The 15804-nt window shown below is 41.1% G+C and overlaps 1 protein-coding gene across 1 annotated transcript in view; it reads left to right on the forward strand.

Moving 5' to 3' along the window:
- The window catches only part of baz1b (bromodomain adjacent to zinc finger domain, 1B), a 93596-nt gene that overhangs the window by 26159 nt on the left and 51633 nt on the right, over positions 1-15804 (forward strand). The window lies entirely within an intron of this gene.

Here is a 15804-nt window from a genome sequence, read left to right on the forward strand (position 1 = left end):
TAAGTTCGTGAATGACACAAAAATTGGTGGGGTGGTAAATAGTGAGGAGGATAGCCTTTGATTGCAGGAGGATATAAACAGGCTGGTCGGGTGGGCTGATTCGTGGCAAATGGAATTTAATCCGAATAAATGTGAGGCGATGCACTTGGGCAGGATAAACAAGGCATGGGAATGCACGACAAATGGTAGGATCCTGGGAAGTAGCGAGGATCAGAGGGACCTCGGCATGCATGTCCACCAGTCCCTTAAGGTAGCAAGACAGGTAGATAAGGTGGTTAAGAAGGCATATAAGTTACTTGTCTTTACTGGCTGAAGCATAGAATATAAGAGCAGGGAGGTTATGCTGGAACTATATAAATTGCTGTTTAGGCCACAGCTAGAGTATTGCGTGCAGTTCTGGAATCCGCATTATAGAAAGGATGTGATTGCACTAGAGAGTGCGTGCAGAGATTTATCAGGATGTTGCCTGGGCTTTAGTTATGAGGAGAGATTGGATAGACTGGGGTTATTTTCCTTGGAGCAGAGGAGATTGAGGGGGTACATGATTGAGGTGTATAAAATTATAAGGGGCATAGATAGGGTAGACAGGAAGGAACTTTTCCCCTTGGTGGAGGGATCAGTAACCAGGGGGCATAGATTTAAGGTAAGGTGTAGGAGGTTTAAAGAGGATGTGAGGAAGAATTTTTTCATGCAGAAGGTGGTGGGAGTCTGGAACTCACTGCCTGAAAGGGTGGTAGAAGCAGAAACCCTCATAACATTTAAGTATATGGATATGCACTTGCGATGCCTTGACATATGGGCCTAGTGCTGGAAAATGGAGTTAGGATAGTTAGGTACTTGTTTGACTGGCGCAGACTCACATTGGACTGTAGGGCCTTTTTCTGTGCTGTAGATCTCTGTGATTAGCTATATATGGTCCAGTCACATGCAAACCATCATTTGGTCCTGTTGAATATGCTATGGTCTGGCCACATACACCAGGTGTTATCATTTTGGGTTTTGGACCTTGTTCCCCCCTCCCATTCACACACCATCCAAACTTGGATATAAACTGTCATTCCTTTGTCATCGTTGATTCAGTACACTGGAATTTCTGACCTATGACCTTTGTGGGAGCACCATCAGTGCTGCAGTGGTTCAAGAAGGCCCATTACCTCTTAGGGGACCAGGAATGAGCACTGAATGCAGCTTTTCCAATTCCCCCTACTCCATTCATAGATTGTGTTAATGCTGTGTGTTTTGTTACAAATATGTCTCTGCTTTTTCTCTTGACAAATGTCAAGTTTCACTTTGGTTGTAAATTTTCCAACCAATTTAGCTCACAAATTAAATCCAAGCTGCAATTATGAAAAGGAACAATCCTCACTGGCTGCCTTTGAGGATGTGCCTGCCATCATAAAGTCCTGGAGCTAAAACAGGTTAAAAAGATCTCTAGCAGGAAGCATGTGATTAGGCCAGCGTTCAAGCATGGGGATTGTGATGGTCCTCATATCCATATGAACTAGGATCAGGAGTAGGCTGCTAATAAGAGCATGGCTGATCTGATTGTAACCTGAACCCCACATTCCTGCCTACCCCCGATAACCTTTCACCCCCTTGTTAATCAAGAATCTATCAAGCTCTGCCTTAAAAATATTCAAAAACTCTTCTTCCACCACATTTTGAGGAAGCGAGTTGTAAAGACTCACGACCCTCAGAAAAAAATTCTCCTCATCTCTGTCTTAAATGAGCGACCCCTTATTTTTAAACGGTGACCCCTAGATCTAGATTCTCCCACAAGAAAGGAAACATCCTCTCCACATCTACCCTGCCTCAGGACCTTAAAGGTTTCGATCAAGTCGCCACTTACTCTTCTAAACTCCTTTAAGACAGGCAGTACGTAAACTTCATGCTGCATTCTCATCAACATGATTGCAGCGTGCAGCCCAGTGCAAAACATGCTGCTGACTGGCTGCACACTCAACATACAACCCAGCAGTGAGTGTGGCTAGCATGATGCACAGCTAGCTTGGACCTCAAAGGCAGCTTGCCCCTCTAAGGACCTACATGCAGGCTATAGGAGCTGTTGGACCAATCTCAGAAAGGCTTTGGTGGAAAGAAAAGGCCTGCAAATGGGACAAAAAAGCCAGAGAGAGGTTGCCTCAGGTTTTCAGATGCAAAGCTGAAGGCCTTAGCAATGGAGACTGAAAGTCAGAAAGAGGCCATATTCCTACATGGGTTCAAAAGGTCTTTGAGGCACACCCATGAAGCTAATGGAAGCTTTAACTTGTTTGGAAATATACACAACGCTATATCAATTATAGTTGATTGTTCACTAATGAGTTTGGCATTCAGTTTTGGTTTTTCTATTTTAATCCAAAGCACTTATGTTCTATAATCTGCAAAAAAAAAGGATTTGCATAGCTACAGACAGAGCTGGATGTTTTATTTTTCTCCAGAATTCTTATTCCTGCATTTGTGGCCTGGTCTTTTCCTTTCACGTTTATAAAAATCCTGTTGGAGGTATAATTTTGTAATAATTCAAGATTTTAAATTAGTTGAGGATGATTTTAGAAAATGACATAAACCAAAAGTATTTGTGATTCTTGAAAATATAATAACTGTTACTCTTCTAATTGAAGACCATGAAGGGCATAACAGGGTAGATGTAGATAGGATGTTTCTGCTGGCCGGTGAGTCTAGAACCAGGGGACACAATCTCCAAATAAGGGGCAAGCCATTTAAGACTGAGATACGGGCCCCTCAAAGGGTGGTAAATCTTTGGAATTTTCTACCCCAGAAGGCTGTTGAAACTTAATCACTGAGCATGTTCAAGACAAAAATCGATAGATATCTGGATGCTAATGGTGAATAGCAGAGCAGGCTCAATGGGCCGAATGGCCTGCTCCTGTGTTCCAAGTAAAATTTTCATCTGTACCATTCATACACATTGCTCCCTTTCCTCTTTGATCTTGTTGCATATGCTTCAGCTTTATCAGCGTTGTGTGCACTGTACCTTAGCAATTAGATGCTGCCAGACCTGCTGAGTTTTTCCAGGTATTTTTATTTTTGAATTAGAAATGTGCTTTTGGAAGAGATAGGGGCACAACTTATTTGCTAACTTAATTACTTTGTCAATCCTTTACCATTGTGTTAAGACCAGAGGAATGACACTTGGGGAAATACATTGTTTTGTTTTAATCTCACCAACAGTTGAGTAGTGTACTGTTTACAAAGTGGCATTAACAGCTAGTTTTAGTATCAGTATTTTTCTATGTCTAGTATAATAGCAAAGAGATGTATTTATTTGCTTTGATGTTTATTAAGATGAGAAAAAAGTACATCCCCAGTGCTAAGTGATATAAATGGTTTAAAAATAAGGATTGGAAAATGTTCTTAGCCTAGGGTTGAATGCAGTGCTCCTTCTCTGTGTCTCACCCCTCCATTTTTTGCTAGGTCCCCGTGGCCTACACTTTCAAATACAATGCTGAAATAGAGAAGCACTGTTGTTTAGTTTGTAGTCTCAGAATATCTTGATTGTTCTCAGTCAGGGTGATTCAGAACTCTGTTACAACTGTATAGAGCATTGGTGAGACTGCACCCAGAGTACTGTGTCAAGTTTTGGTCTCCTTATTTAAGAATTATATACTTGCATTGGAGGCAGTTCAGAAGAGGTTCACCAGGTTGATTCCTGGGATGAAGGCATTGTCTTATGAGGAAAGGTTGAGCAGGTTGGGCCTATACATTAGAGTTTAAAAGAATGAGAGATGATCTTGCTGAAATATCAGATTTCAAGGGGGCTTGACTGAGAAGGTGTTTTCTTTTGTGATGGAATCTGGATCAAGGGGGCACAGTTTCAAAATAAGGGATCTCCCATTTGAGATGAAGAGGAATTTCTTCTCAGAGGGTCGTTAATCTTTGGAATTCTCTACCTCATTGAGCAGTGGAGGCTGCTTCATTGAATATACTCAAGGCTGAGTTAGACAGATTTTCGAGCTACAAGAGTCGAGATTTATGTGGGGCAAGCAGGAAAGTGGAGTTAAGGGCACAATAAGATAAGCCATGATCTTAATGAATGGTGGAGCAGGGCCAAATGTCTTGCTCCTATTTTTATGTTCTTTTTCATAGAGAAATACAACTGTGGAGTAAGTAATTAGTAGGACAGTTAATTTATCTTTAGTTATGCCCAGAAGTTTGCATTTTTGCTAACCTCTGGAGTTTTGTGCAGGATTTTCTGTGGAATATCTCACTATAAAAGGTCGTTGGAACAGATGGCACGGAGAGACAATTGGATTCATTTCTGGAGGGAATGATGCATTGAGAGGGTGGATATAAGGGGAGTTAATCTATGAAAAGTGGGGGTGGGACTACTGGCATCTAATTGTCCTTGCCCTAAAAAGTTCTAATATTTGTTTGGCTCCATAGAATCATAGAATGGTGACAGCACAGAAGGAGGCCGCTTAGCCCATTGTGTCCGTGCTGGCCCTCTGCAAGAACAATTCATCTAGTGCCGCTATCCCACCTTATCCCTGTAGCCCTACGTTTTTTTTTACACTTCAGATCATGATCCAATTCTCTTTCAAAAGCCACAATCGAATCTGTCTCCATCACACTCTCAGGCAGTGCATTCCAAATCCTGCTCGCTTCATTGAAAAGTTTTTCCTCATGTTGCCATTGCTCCTTTTTCCAGTCATTTTGGTTCTCAATCCTTCTACCCCTCATGATTTTGAACAAGTCTATCAAGTCTCCTCTCAACCCTCTCTTCTCTAAGGAGAACAATTCCAGCTTCTCCAATCTACCAATAAAACTGAAGTTCTTCATCTCTGGAACCATTCTCCCGAATCTTTTCTGCACCTCCCTAATGCCTTCACACCCTCCCTGAATTGTAGTGCCCAGAATTGGACATAATACTCCAGTTGAGGTCAAACCACTGTTTTATGAAGATTTATCATGATTTCTTTTGTCCTCTGTGTCTCTATTAATAATGTCTAGGATGCTGTATGCCTTATTAACCACTCTCAAACAATCTGCCACCTTTATGCACATATATGTCCATTGCTACCTTACTGACACACCTAGACTGGGGTGAATTAAAAGTCACATTGTGGAAGTACGAGGAGAAAATAAATTAACAAATATTGAAGAAAAAGATTGCAAAAGGATGGCTTGCTGTAGTTTTAGTTAAAATTTATTATGGACAATAACTGATCTGCTGTGGTGGTGCTTGTTAAGGAAAAATAAATATTTTCTGTCTTCTATTAACTCTGTCTCCCGTTCTCTAACTGCACTCTGTTTGCTACCACTCTTTGTTCTCTCTTTTTTGACTCCTTTCCTCCCTCTCTCTCTGTACATTTCATATACTTATTAAATATATGTGTACTGTCTCATTCTTTCGTCTCCCCTTTTCTCCTCATTCCTTTCATGGTGATTTGGAGCCAAATTCAAGGCTCCTCCTATAGTACGTATCCTGTCTCTCCCTGGGTTGAAGTTCTATCCTCAGGCATTGCTGTAATCCTAAAGCTATTTAAAAGCATTTGACCAACATAGAAGCACTTAGTGAACCTATGGGCAGGATTTCCCAGTCGACGTGTAGGGGCGGGATCCACACGCTGACACGTAAAATGACGCAGGATGACATTGGGCGGAACTCCCAACGTCACCCCGTGTCATTTCAATTTTCAGGTCGGCCAGGGCGCAGCCGAATCACCTGTGCACCCACTGACCTGTCAACGGCCAATTGAGGCTATTTAAAAACTAATTGCAGTAGTTAAAGATTGGCAGGCAGGCCGGGAGCCCTAGTGGGCTTCGGAGAAAGCATGAAACCTCATCCACGGGTGGGATGAGATTGCATGTAGGTTTTTAAAAATTTAATGAAAGTTTAACTAAAAGTGGTGGACATGTCCCAACTCATGTGACAGTGTCATATGAAGGGACATGTCAGGGAAATTTTATTTATCTATTTTTTAATATTTTTGTTTTGGTGCCAATTTCCCTGAGGTAGCACTTAGCCTCAGGGAGATGAGTGCTCTCCTTCATGCACATGCGCGAAAGAGCACACTCTCGGCTTAGGGAATCACCCCCCGTCCTGGTGGACGTCACGCTGGGCGGACCTTAATTGGCCTGCCCACGTAAAATGGCAGCACGCCCCCAATTGGGGGCACCGATCGGAGTCGCGCCTGCTCTTGAACCCCCCCCCACCAAAACGGCAGGGGTGGGTGGGGTGGGGGATTCTGCCCTATAGATCAGAAACTCGATCCCATGACCTTTCCTTGGTGACATTTCCTGATCCATCCTCACACGAGTTGTCTGGTGTATTTTCTTGGGAGCTTGGGAGACCACTTTGGGGGAGAAGAGCTACTAACTGTCAAAATTCCAGCTTTCACTCCAACTCCAGCATTGAAGATTCTGAGGAAATGGGATAAAAGCAGTATAACTTGTCATGCCTTATTTACTCACCCCAATGTATGTGGATGAGCCAGAAACTATGGAACTGGCTTAGAACAGTGTATGTGGAGAAGGCTCACCTGCTGTGAGGCTATGGGAATGAATGGACCCAGACCTGTGTATTGCTGAGGTTGATGAGCCACAGAGTGATTTGCTAGGCCGTGGGATGAGATAGTAGCCAACAGATACTCGATCTCACATTTCATTGGCCACTCGTAAACACATGCTATTGTCGCCAATCTGAAGTGAATTCCTAAAATTTAGACTTAGTTGGGATACTTTACCAATCTTTCAGAATGTCATGTTCTGAAACAACACATTATCTAGGTAAGCTGTTGCTTTGAAAACTTTTCCTTGAAAACTAGCATTCATGTTCATGTGGTCTGATGTTGCACAAGAGTGTAATAATCATACAGCAAGAGCAGGCTGACTCTCTGGTTTCTGTCATTGGCTGATTGAAACCTGAGCAGCTATTGCATAATTTTTTTGCCTATGACAGAAAGCAGTTTCTGTTTTGCAGCGTAGATGGTTCCAAGATGTTTGCCTTATGTTTCAAGATGGCCGACAAACTTGTTGATGGAATCTCCCCCGCCTTCCAGTTTTCCACTTGCTGTATCAAACTCACTTTCTCATTGATTGACAACACTTTTAACTTCCCCACAAGTTTAGCCATACTCACAGGCTTTGCACATCCTTTCACAGAGAGACCTGAAAGTCAAATGATAGCTTGCCCAGTGCTCCTTGATTTCATGTTCTTGTGTGGTCTAACTCTGCTCTGGTTGGCACAGTCATATGAGAAACTTGGGCAAGTTCGGCTAATCCAGAGTTACCAGCAAGGAATTTCGGCTTATCACGGGCATTGTTCTAATGGATTTGCTATTTTGCTCGTAGGATTAGTTGATGACTTCGACATAACTAGTCATTCGAGTTTGACTAATGGTGATTTCATTGTCTCATAAGGGTTAGGTAAGGGGGTTAGGTAAGCATGTTTAGTACTAGGTATTTAATATTGAATACTTTCAGTCTAAATTTTATATGTGATATTTTCCCTAGCCTGTGGGGGTGCTCTTCCTTACAGATGTGAGGCAGATGTCTAGATCTTTGTTTCCAGCATCTATATTTAGATTATGGACAGTACGTAAAAGATTTTTCTTTCCAGAGTTTGGCCCTAACTGGAGTGAATGCTAATAATACCCGAGTTCCAGTTTTCCGGATGTGTGTATGAAGCCTGTTCTTGCCCTGAGCACACTTACCATATCTGCTATCTGCATACTATAGAATTTGTTGTTTTAAAGTGTTAGAATTTATTATTAATGGAAAGCTTTGATTTTGAAATAATTTTCAGTACCAAATGGTCAAAATAGGAAGAAAAAAACAAATGATAATATGCAGGATTGGCTGATCATCTTTCGGTAATACTGATGTTAAGTTTGAAGGAAGAATCAAACTCTGAAGGCTAAGAAGACAGAAATGTAATGAACGCCTCAAAGTTTTATTCTGTTTAGAAGCTCTTAATTGGACTGTGTCAAGTAGGTTAATTAATGTTTATAGAGAAAGGTGATTGTGACCAGTGTGCAAATCACTTAACTGCTGGCCTGTAGTGCACCCAGTTGTATGGTCTCAGTTGGGATGATGTTGTGACTGCACCCTTTGGCTGATGGAATAGAGAACAGTGAAGTAATTAATTAATTAAGTTTCCTGCTCTTGAGCGCTGCCCAGCAACCACTTTGGAAAAAGGCTATGGTGAGGAGCAAAACTACTCCTATAAGGTGAAACTGAGATTTTCAATATCCCCCACCCAAGTTGGTACATGTATCTTCTCTGTATTCATACTTTTTGCTTTGTAGAGGAAGAAAATGTGAACAGTCCCAAGTCATATGTCGCAAATACCTTTAAGTCAGCTTTGCCACTTTGAATGATTATTTGATGAAGGGTGAATGTTTGATTTTTTTTATATGCAAAAATGTTGGTTCTGGAAATAACTGTTCCCCCACCACCCCCAGCCCCCCTGCCAAATGCTTGGCTGACTAGGTGGTGTATAGTGAAAACATACTATTAACTGACCTCAGTTTGGCTGGCAGGAGGGTTGTTGTTATTGGCCTCTTTGCCTGGTGATTAGGGAGGGCAAAGTTTCCATGCAGCAATCTCCTGCTGGAGGTGGATGTGCAAGGACATCAGATGAGGAGGATATTGGGCTCAGCTCTGATGTCCTTTATGCTTGCTTAGGTGAGCCACTGGAGATTGAATCCAGGAAGGATTGACGTCTACAAGAGTGAAGGAGAAGTGAACATTGGAAGAAAAATAAAATTATATAACTTGATAGAATATGAGAGTTGGGGACTGCTATGTGCATTTATATTTTTAAAAGAGCCAAAATTTTATATATTGTGTTCTGATGCTCCTACACACCTTAAATAGCTTTGTATGGAAGCAATGACGTTATCAAACTGTGATGACATCATCATCATCTGATTGCGGCCTTGGCTCAATAATTCACTCCCACACGCTCATCCTCCAGCTGCTGGTCTGACAGCAAAATGTGTTTTTAATGTCACATTCATGGAGCCTCCTAGTTTTTCTACTGTAAACCAGTTCCTGACTGCCTTAAAGAGAGTGGAGGTAAGGATTTTAAACTGGAGATTCTAATGGAGGGTGGCAAAAATTGTATGAGATTGGAGTATATGTGCTTAGCTAAGAACAGTCAGGAGTTAATTATGGCTTGAGATTCTGCTGCTGAAGAGTGCGTGTTTCTGTACTTAAGTAAGGAGAATATTTGGCCTTGGCTTTGTAGTAGCAATAAAATGTGGCGTCTTCGGTCTGTGGGAGAGCTGTGCTTTGTAGTGGCGTATGTTCCTGGCTGCTTGTTTTTCATATAAATCCCAATGTCTGAATTTAGATCACTTGACATTTTTACCTTCTAGAAATGGGCCTAATAAGCAGGGAAAAATATTGTGGTTCTGGTTTTCTGTGCAGGGCAAATGTTCTGTTAGAGAGGGCTGTGTTTATATCTTCTTCAGTCATCTTTATCCTAACAACACTTTATTTTGCTCATAGGTTGTCATCATTTTAAGAGAAGATTTGGGATTCTCAGTCTGTGTTTCCAGCTTCTATTTGGGAGGCCTCTTTGGCCAATTTTTTTATTGCTTGTCCCTCTCCAATTTCTCACCCCAGATTGCTATTCATGTGCAAGCTTAGGCATGAATTGTGGTCAACTACTTCATCATAAAGGGCATTGTAGTCAAACTTCAGATAACTCTCTTTTGTAACATTACTCAAGTGAGTTGAAGAGCACAATAGCTTGCATTATAAAGTGCCTCTAATATAGAAATAGTCCTAAGCTCCTTTACAGAGGCTGGAGAAAAGTTAATTGGGAATATAAAACAGAAAAAATGGGTTCTGATTCATTTAGAGGAGAAATTGTAAGCAATGACCAAAACCTTGGCCAAAGGGATGAATTATAAGATGTTTTTTGAAGTTGATGAGAGAAATAAAAAGATGGAGGAGTTTTGAGAGGGAGAACACTTTAGAGAATGGGAGCAAGGCCACCAAAGTATCAAATTTTGGTAAGTGAGGAGGGATATTGCACCAAATGCCAGAGTCAGAGTTGGGGATATAAGGCCGAAGGAGGTTGCACAGATTGAGTAGGATGAAGCTACGGCGGCATTAAGTTGGAGTTTGTGGAGGGTGGAGGCCAGCAAGCATGATACTTGAGAGTTAAAGACATGTCAGAAGCTTAGATAAATGTGTCACCTGGTATAGGAGCAGAGATGGACAGTATTGCAGAGATGGAACAAATTGCCTTAGTGCTAAATAGAATGTGGAGTTTGAAGCTCAACTCTGCACCAAAAAAGATGCAAGATTTTGGATGATCTGTCCAGTCTGTTAGAGTGTCTCAGGTGAGGGATGGTTTTGATATTCCTGCAAATTAGTTGGAAAGTGTTTTGACTCGGCCATGATTTGTTATTGCACAGTGGTCAGATGGAGATGGACAAAAGAACTTTTAAAATCTGATCATAACTGTGGGTGGTTTCGATGAGCAGGTGTTGAGAAAGAGGGCACTATCAATAGATTCTTGGGGAACTCTAAAGCTATGAGCGTGAATAATGAAATTGTGCAAGGGCAGTCCCATGGGACTGGACTATTGAGGAGAAGTACTGGAGGAGGATGGTTTGGTGAACTGCATCAAATGCTGCAGAGAGGTTTTTAAAAAATGTGGAAAGCACATTGTAGCATAGCCATAGACTATGTAATTTGTGACTTTGACCAGAACATTGTCAGTGCTGTGAAAGGTGGAAACCAAACTGAAGTAATTTGAACAGTGAGTTTTGGATGAGATAGTCACAGTGCTAGGATTTGGTGACATATTCAAGAACCTTAGAGAGAAAAAGGAGGTTTTTTTACCAGGTGGTAATTGGTGAGAGTAGATGGAGTAAGGAAAGATGAAGGGATGGATTATTAACTGAGAAGGCAGCTCAAGGGTATCATCAGTAATTTAAGAATAGATGACGTATTACAGAAAGTCCATGGTATGAGCAAGATGTTTAATATGTACTAGCTGACCTCATCACATAGGCCAAGGAATCAGATGTATCACTTTGAATATGCCCTTGCTTTTACTTGTTTGTCTTTTTCTCCTCTTCTGTATTTCTCTCTCTCTTTTACTTTTATTTTCTTTTATTTCAAGTGAGAGGCGTTGGGCAGCATGGCTTAGTGATGGGGAATGAAGGTACCAAGGGCTTGTTTGTGGTGGGCTTAGAGGGAAGAAAGGTAGCCTTGTCCCCATCACCTCCAATCACTAGTACCTTCACCACCACTTCCCCCACCTCCTCACTACTTCTCTCCCTTTGCTTTGATGTCACACTTTAATGAAAATATCAGAAAGTACAACGACTTTTTTTTAAGCCTGCAGTAAGGACACAGGTTATCTAACTTCTGCCCAATTTCCGGACATTGTTTAGAACAAAAAAAACGTTGGATTATTTTGTGTTACCACTCTGCTGTTGGATAGCTTTATTTAAATTTGAAACTTTTAACTTTGGAATTGTTTGGATTTGAAAATGGGACAAATTCAGCTCATACTGTGCAGAATGACATCTTAAGAACTGTTACAGGAAAAAACAATCTCTGCTTCAATCATCTTTGTTGAAGAACTATTTGCAGCTTATTTGAAAACTCATTTTGGTTTTGAAATCCACGCCAGGATGCATGTGGTATGATTAAATGTCATGCCTAGCAGTGTCTGCATCCAATGCATACTAATTCATTTAAATGTGCACTGATCTACTTGTAATTGCTTCTTTTTGGATCTTCAACCTCTGATTGCTGATCAAAAGTTTACTCATGCACATGTCCTCTGACAGTGGAGATTAATAAGTTTACACATCAGAAGCAAGTAATTCTGTGTTTGTGGATCATGTCTGATATTGCTAATGGAACTTTGTTCACCTCTGAATATAAATATTCCTTTGGATAAAAAAACTGGCTTTTAAAAATGACTTTTAATCAGTATAAACCAGTGTTATAAAAGAAGAACGCTCCTCCTGGTTTAAATTCAGTGCATGTTGAGGGAGGCTCAGAAAGGCAGGCAGTAAACAGTTAAAGCATTATAAAAGTTTAAAAAATGCTATTTAAAAATAGAAAGGAAACTGAAAAGTTAAATAGAATGGAATTGGACTGAACAGAGCGATTGCCCAAATTTTATTAGGAAACAGTCAAGTTTGAGCATAACGTTTTTATAGATCAATTTTACTTACCTGGCTTTTTATCACACCATTCTCTCACCAGGGCTATGGCTAATTTTTGTAAAGCTAACCTTTAGTAAAGCTAAGTGTACCTTTTAAATTCAAATGACTTGAATCTGTGCATAAAAACTGAAAATGCCCAGGAGCTAAGTTCCCTGCCTTCTAATAGTTAAATTATCTGTTCCCATCTCCAGACAGTTCAGTCTCCATAGTGACTGCATAGTTGATGCCAACATTCTTGTTTACTGTGCAGTCGTCTTAAATTCCCTTGTTAATAGATTTATTAACAAAAAAATAATAATTAAGGGTACTTAGCTATTTCAATTGCACAAGTAAATTGGGTCAGTGATTTGATTTAAAAGACTTCAGCGATTGTGCTATGAGTCTGTAAAAATAATATCCCATAAGCACCTGACAAGTATGTAAGCCCTATTGATTTTGGTTGTGAGGCAATAATAGTAACAACAATTTGCATTTTTGTAGTGTCTTATAATGCAGAAAGAAATGCTTTGAGTGTTTCAGAGATGCAAGGGGGAAAATGGCACTGAGCCAAAGAAGGAGATATTAATATAAATGACTGACTAAAATTTGGTCAAAGAGATAGTTTTTAAAGAAGGAGTCTGAAGGCCTTAAAGGAAGAGAGAGCAGTCATGGGGTGTGCGGAGGGAAGAAGTATCTGCTGTTAGTGGGGTGAGGGTGAAGGAGGATGCATACATTAGAGGTTCCATCCAGAACAAAGAATTCAGAAGAAAGGAACGTAGGCATGAAAGTAGTTACCGTTAGAAAATGAAGGATTCCATTTTTAAATTTGAGGCTCTGGGGACTAGGAGACAAATTAGGCCAGTGAGGACATGTATTTAGTCAGTGAGAGTTAATACAGAATAGGATGTGAGCAGAAGATTTTTGAAGGAGTTGAAGTTTAGGAAACTTCATTCATCAAAGAGAATGCTGATGTTGGAACAGTTTGTTTCAGCGATATGCAACCTCTAGAGTGCAGGGAATCAGTGGCAAATATATGTTGGGCAGAGATGATGTCTTTGGTTTTTTTCAGAGTTTAACTGAAGGCAGTTGTGGCTTATCCAGAACTGGATGTTGGGTTAATATTCTGATTACATTGACGATGGAATGGTCGACCTAGATGGTGAAGTGGTAGAGTTGGGGTGTGGCCAACATACATGTGGAAACTGACCTCACTGAACTGGGAGATGTTGCCAAGGGACCCTTGGTTCAGGAAGAGGAAAGTGAGGAAAGTATTTATTGACAGGTACTCCAACTTAAGAATAGATGGGTAAGAATGTGACAAAATGATAGCAAACCCACTGAGTTGCACAGCAGAGGCATTGGAAGATGATGGTGTGGTCAAAGGCTGCAGAGAGGTAAAGAAAGGACAGCACTATGGTCATAGCTACAAAGGATGTCAATTGTAACTTTGAATAGTGTTGCTTTTGGAGGGAGAGATTCAGACAGTTGTGGGAAAGACGGGCATGGACTTGGTGAGGACTTTGGAGAGGAAAGCAAGTTTCAAGATTGTTATGAATATCTAATTTATGATTCATATGTTTTAGGTATACAACTTTTAGTTTGGGCGTTGAATTTTTTAAGCACAATATAAATGAAAACCACCTGGCTTGAGAAGCTGTTGAATAAACCTAGAATAATTGCAATTTAAAGTGTGGTCTTTATTTAATACGGTCAGAGTTAGAAGTGGTAAACGCTAAATAGTGGCTGACCTCTCTAAGTTTCTTGGTGGAAAGAAGATGTCTACAGTTTTATCAAGGGGTTTAAATTATTTATACGGTTTCGCAGAACTAAAGGGAAGTTTGGGAAATTGAGATACTAGTTTAAATCTGTATCTGGGACATCCCAGATGTGCCACATTACCATGGGGATAAATTGCAGGGAGGTTTTTTTTTGGTTTTGGGTTTTACCTGTGTAATTTCTCTCACAAACAGAGCAGCCTTGAGACAAGTAGAGAAAATCCGCCTGGAGTCGTAGACTGGTAGCAGTGGGCTATCAGACTCAATGTGTTTTCTGATTTGAAGTCACTAAGTAAGAAGGCAATGAGGCCCATACTTGAGCTGGGAGCCACAATTTTGTGGTGTTGAAGGAGAGTTGGAGGGTCACTTAATGGGATGTTAGTGTAAGGACCCCAAGACATTACATACCTTGGAGAATAGCTGGAGCAGTGAGGAGACTTGAGGTGAATTCCTGCGAGCTCTAGCACACCTTGGTTTGGTCCCTGGAGAAGTGAAGGAAACCTCAGGATCCTGTAAATTATAGGGGAACTATTGGGTGGAAATAAAAGTGGAACGGGGTGTGTCCTGTTGAGAGTTTTGGATTTCAAGTATGTGTTTACGAAATATAGTGTTAAGTTAGTAGTGCTTGCTTTCTTTAACTCTTGTACAGTGAAAGTTGTTTAAAACAGGCTTGTCCAACTTGCGGGCTGTATTGCGTTCCCTGAGGCGCCTCTACTAGGCCCATGCAACTTGTTGGACATTCAACTGACATACATTTGAAAAATCCTGTAAAGCTGCTCAGCAAATCACAGGCTGGTTCCTCCCCTCATTAGCGGCTGATAGGCTCACAAGCGGGAGCGGGTGCAAGGAAGCAAGTGGAGACAGAGAGAGAGAGTATGAGGGGGTGTGAGGGGAACCCTGTGCGTAAGTGGAACCCTGTGTGTAAGTCTGGCTCACTCCCAGCCTCAGCGTTCTCATTCACACACCAACATGCATGCACATCCACTCCCTCAGTGGGTACAGGTGAGTTGGTGAGCCACTCATACACACACTCTCACCCTATCACACCCTCATACTCCTCTTTCTTTATTACTCATTTTTTATAATAGTTCATTGCTTTGATGCTGTCTTTTTTTTTTTGTTCGATTTCATAACTTTTTGTAAATTCATGTTTAATATTGTGCCAAACTTTACCTTTCTGAAATTTGCTCATTGGCCCCTCGAGCGTGAAAAAATTTGAAATGTGCCCCCCGTCCAAGCAAAAAGGTTGAACAAGCCTGATTTAAAATGTGGAATCTTATGGCGTAATGCTTTCAGTTAGTAATTAGTAGTTCGAATTTCTTCTTTTAAAGTTACTGGTCTCCACCAAGATCATAAGATCAGGCGATAATGTGCCAACGTGGTCAGGGGAGGGCATTTAAGGGTTTTGTTTGACCAGGGCATTGATGTCTCTATTTTGAAAAGGAGGTGGACATTATCAGGAGAGGAAGCCATTTCCAGAGTGGACTAGCACGAGAACCAGGAAGTGAAGTTTGGGTGGTCAGCAACTAAGTGGCACTCGGGTCAAAGGATCAGTGGGGTCTTGTGAAGAAGAATGTTTGAGATAGGGGGAATGAGGAGAGAAGGGAGAGAAACTAGGGTGCTGGGGGTGGTGAAGAGTCTGGGAGAAGTTTGGCCTAGTTCTGAAGTCAGGAGCAAGTACTGGATTCTATCTTTGTAACAAATAAGCCTATGAGCTTCTCTCAGTTATTGTTTGATAGTGAGTGCAGGGTGCAGGAGAGTGATTTGAAGGAGACAATTGATAGTAGGGAGAAGTATGACCCTGGAGTAGTCTTGCAGAAGAGAGTGAGACTCCAGATCACTTGATGTGGTTCAGCCATACCTGTTGATGGATGACTTACACC

The sequence above is a fragment of the Carcharodon carcharias genome, chromosome 10, assembly GCF_017639515.1.
Source record: "Carcharodon carcharias isolate sCarCar2 chromosome 10, sCarCar2.pri, whole genome shotgun sequence".
In the NCBI taxonomy this organism is placed as follows: Eukaryota; Metazoa; Chordata; class Chondrichthyes; order Lamniformes; family Lamnidae; genus Carcharodon; species Carcharodon carcharias.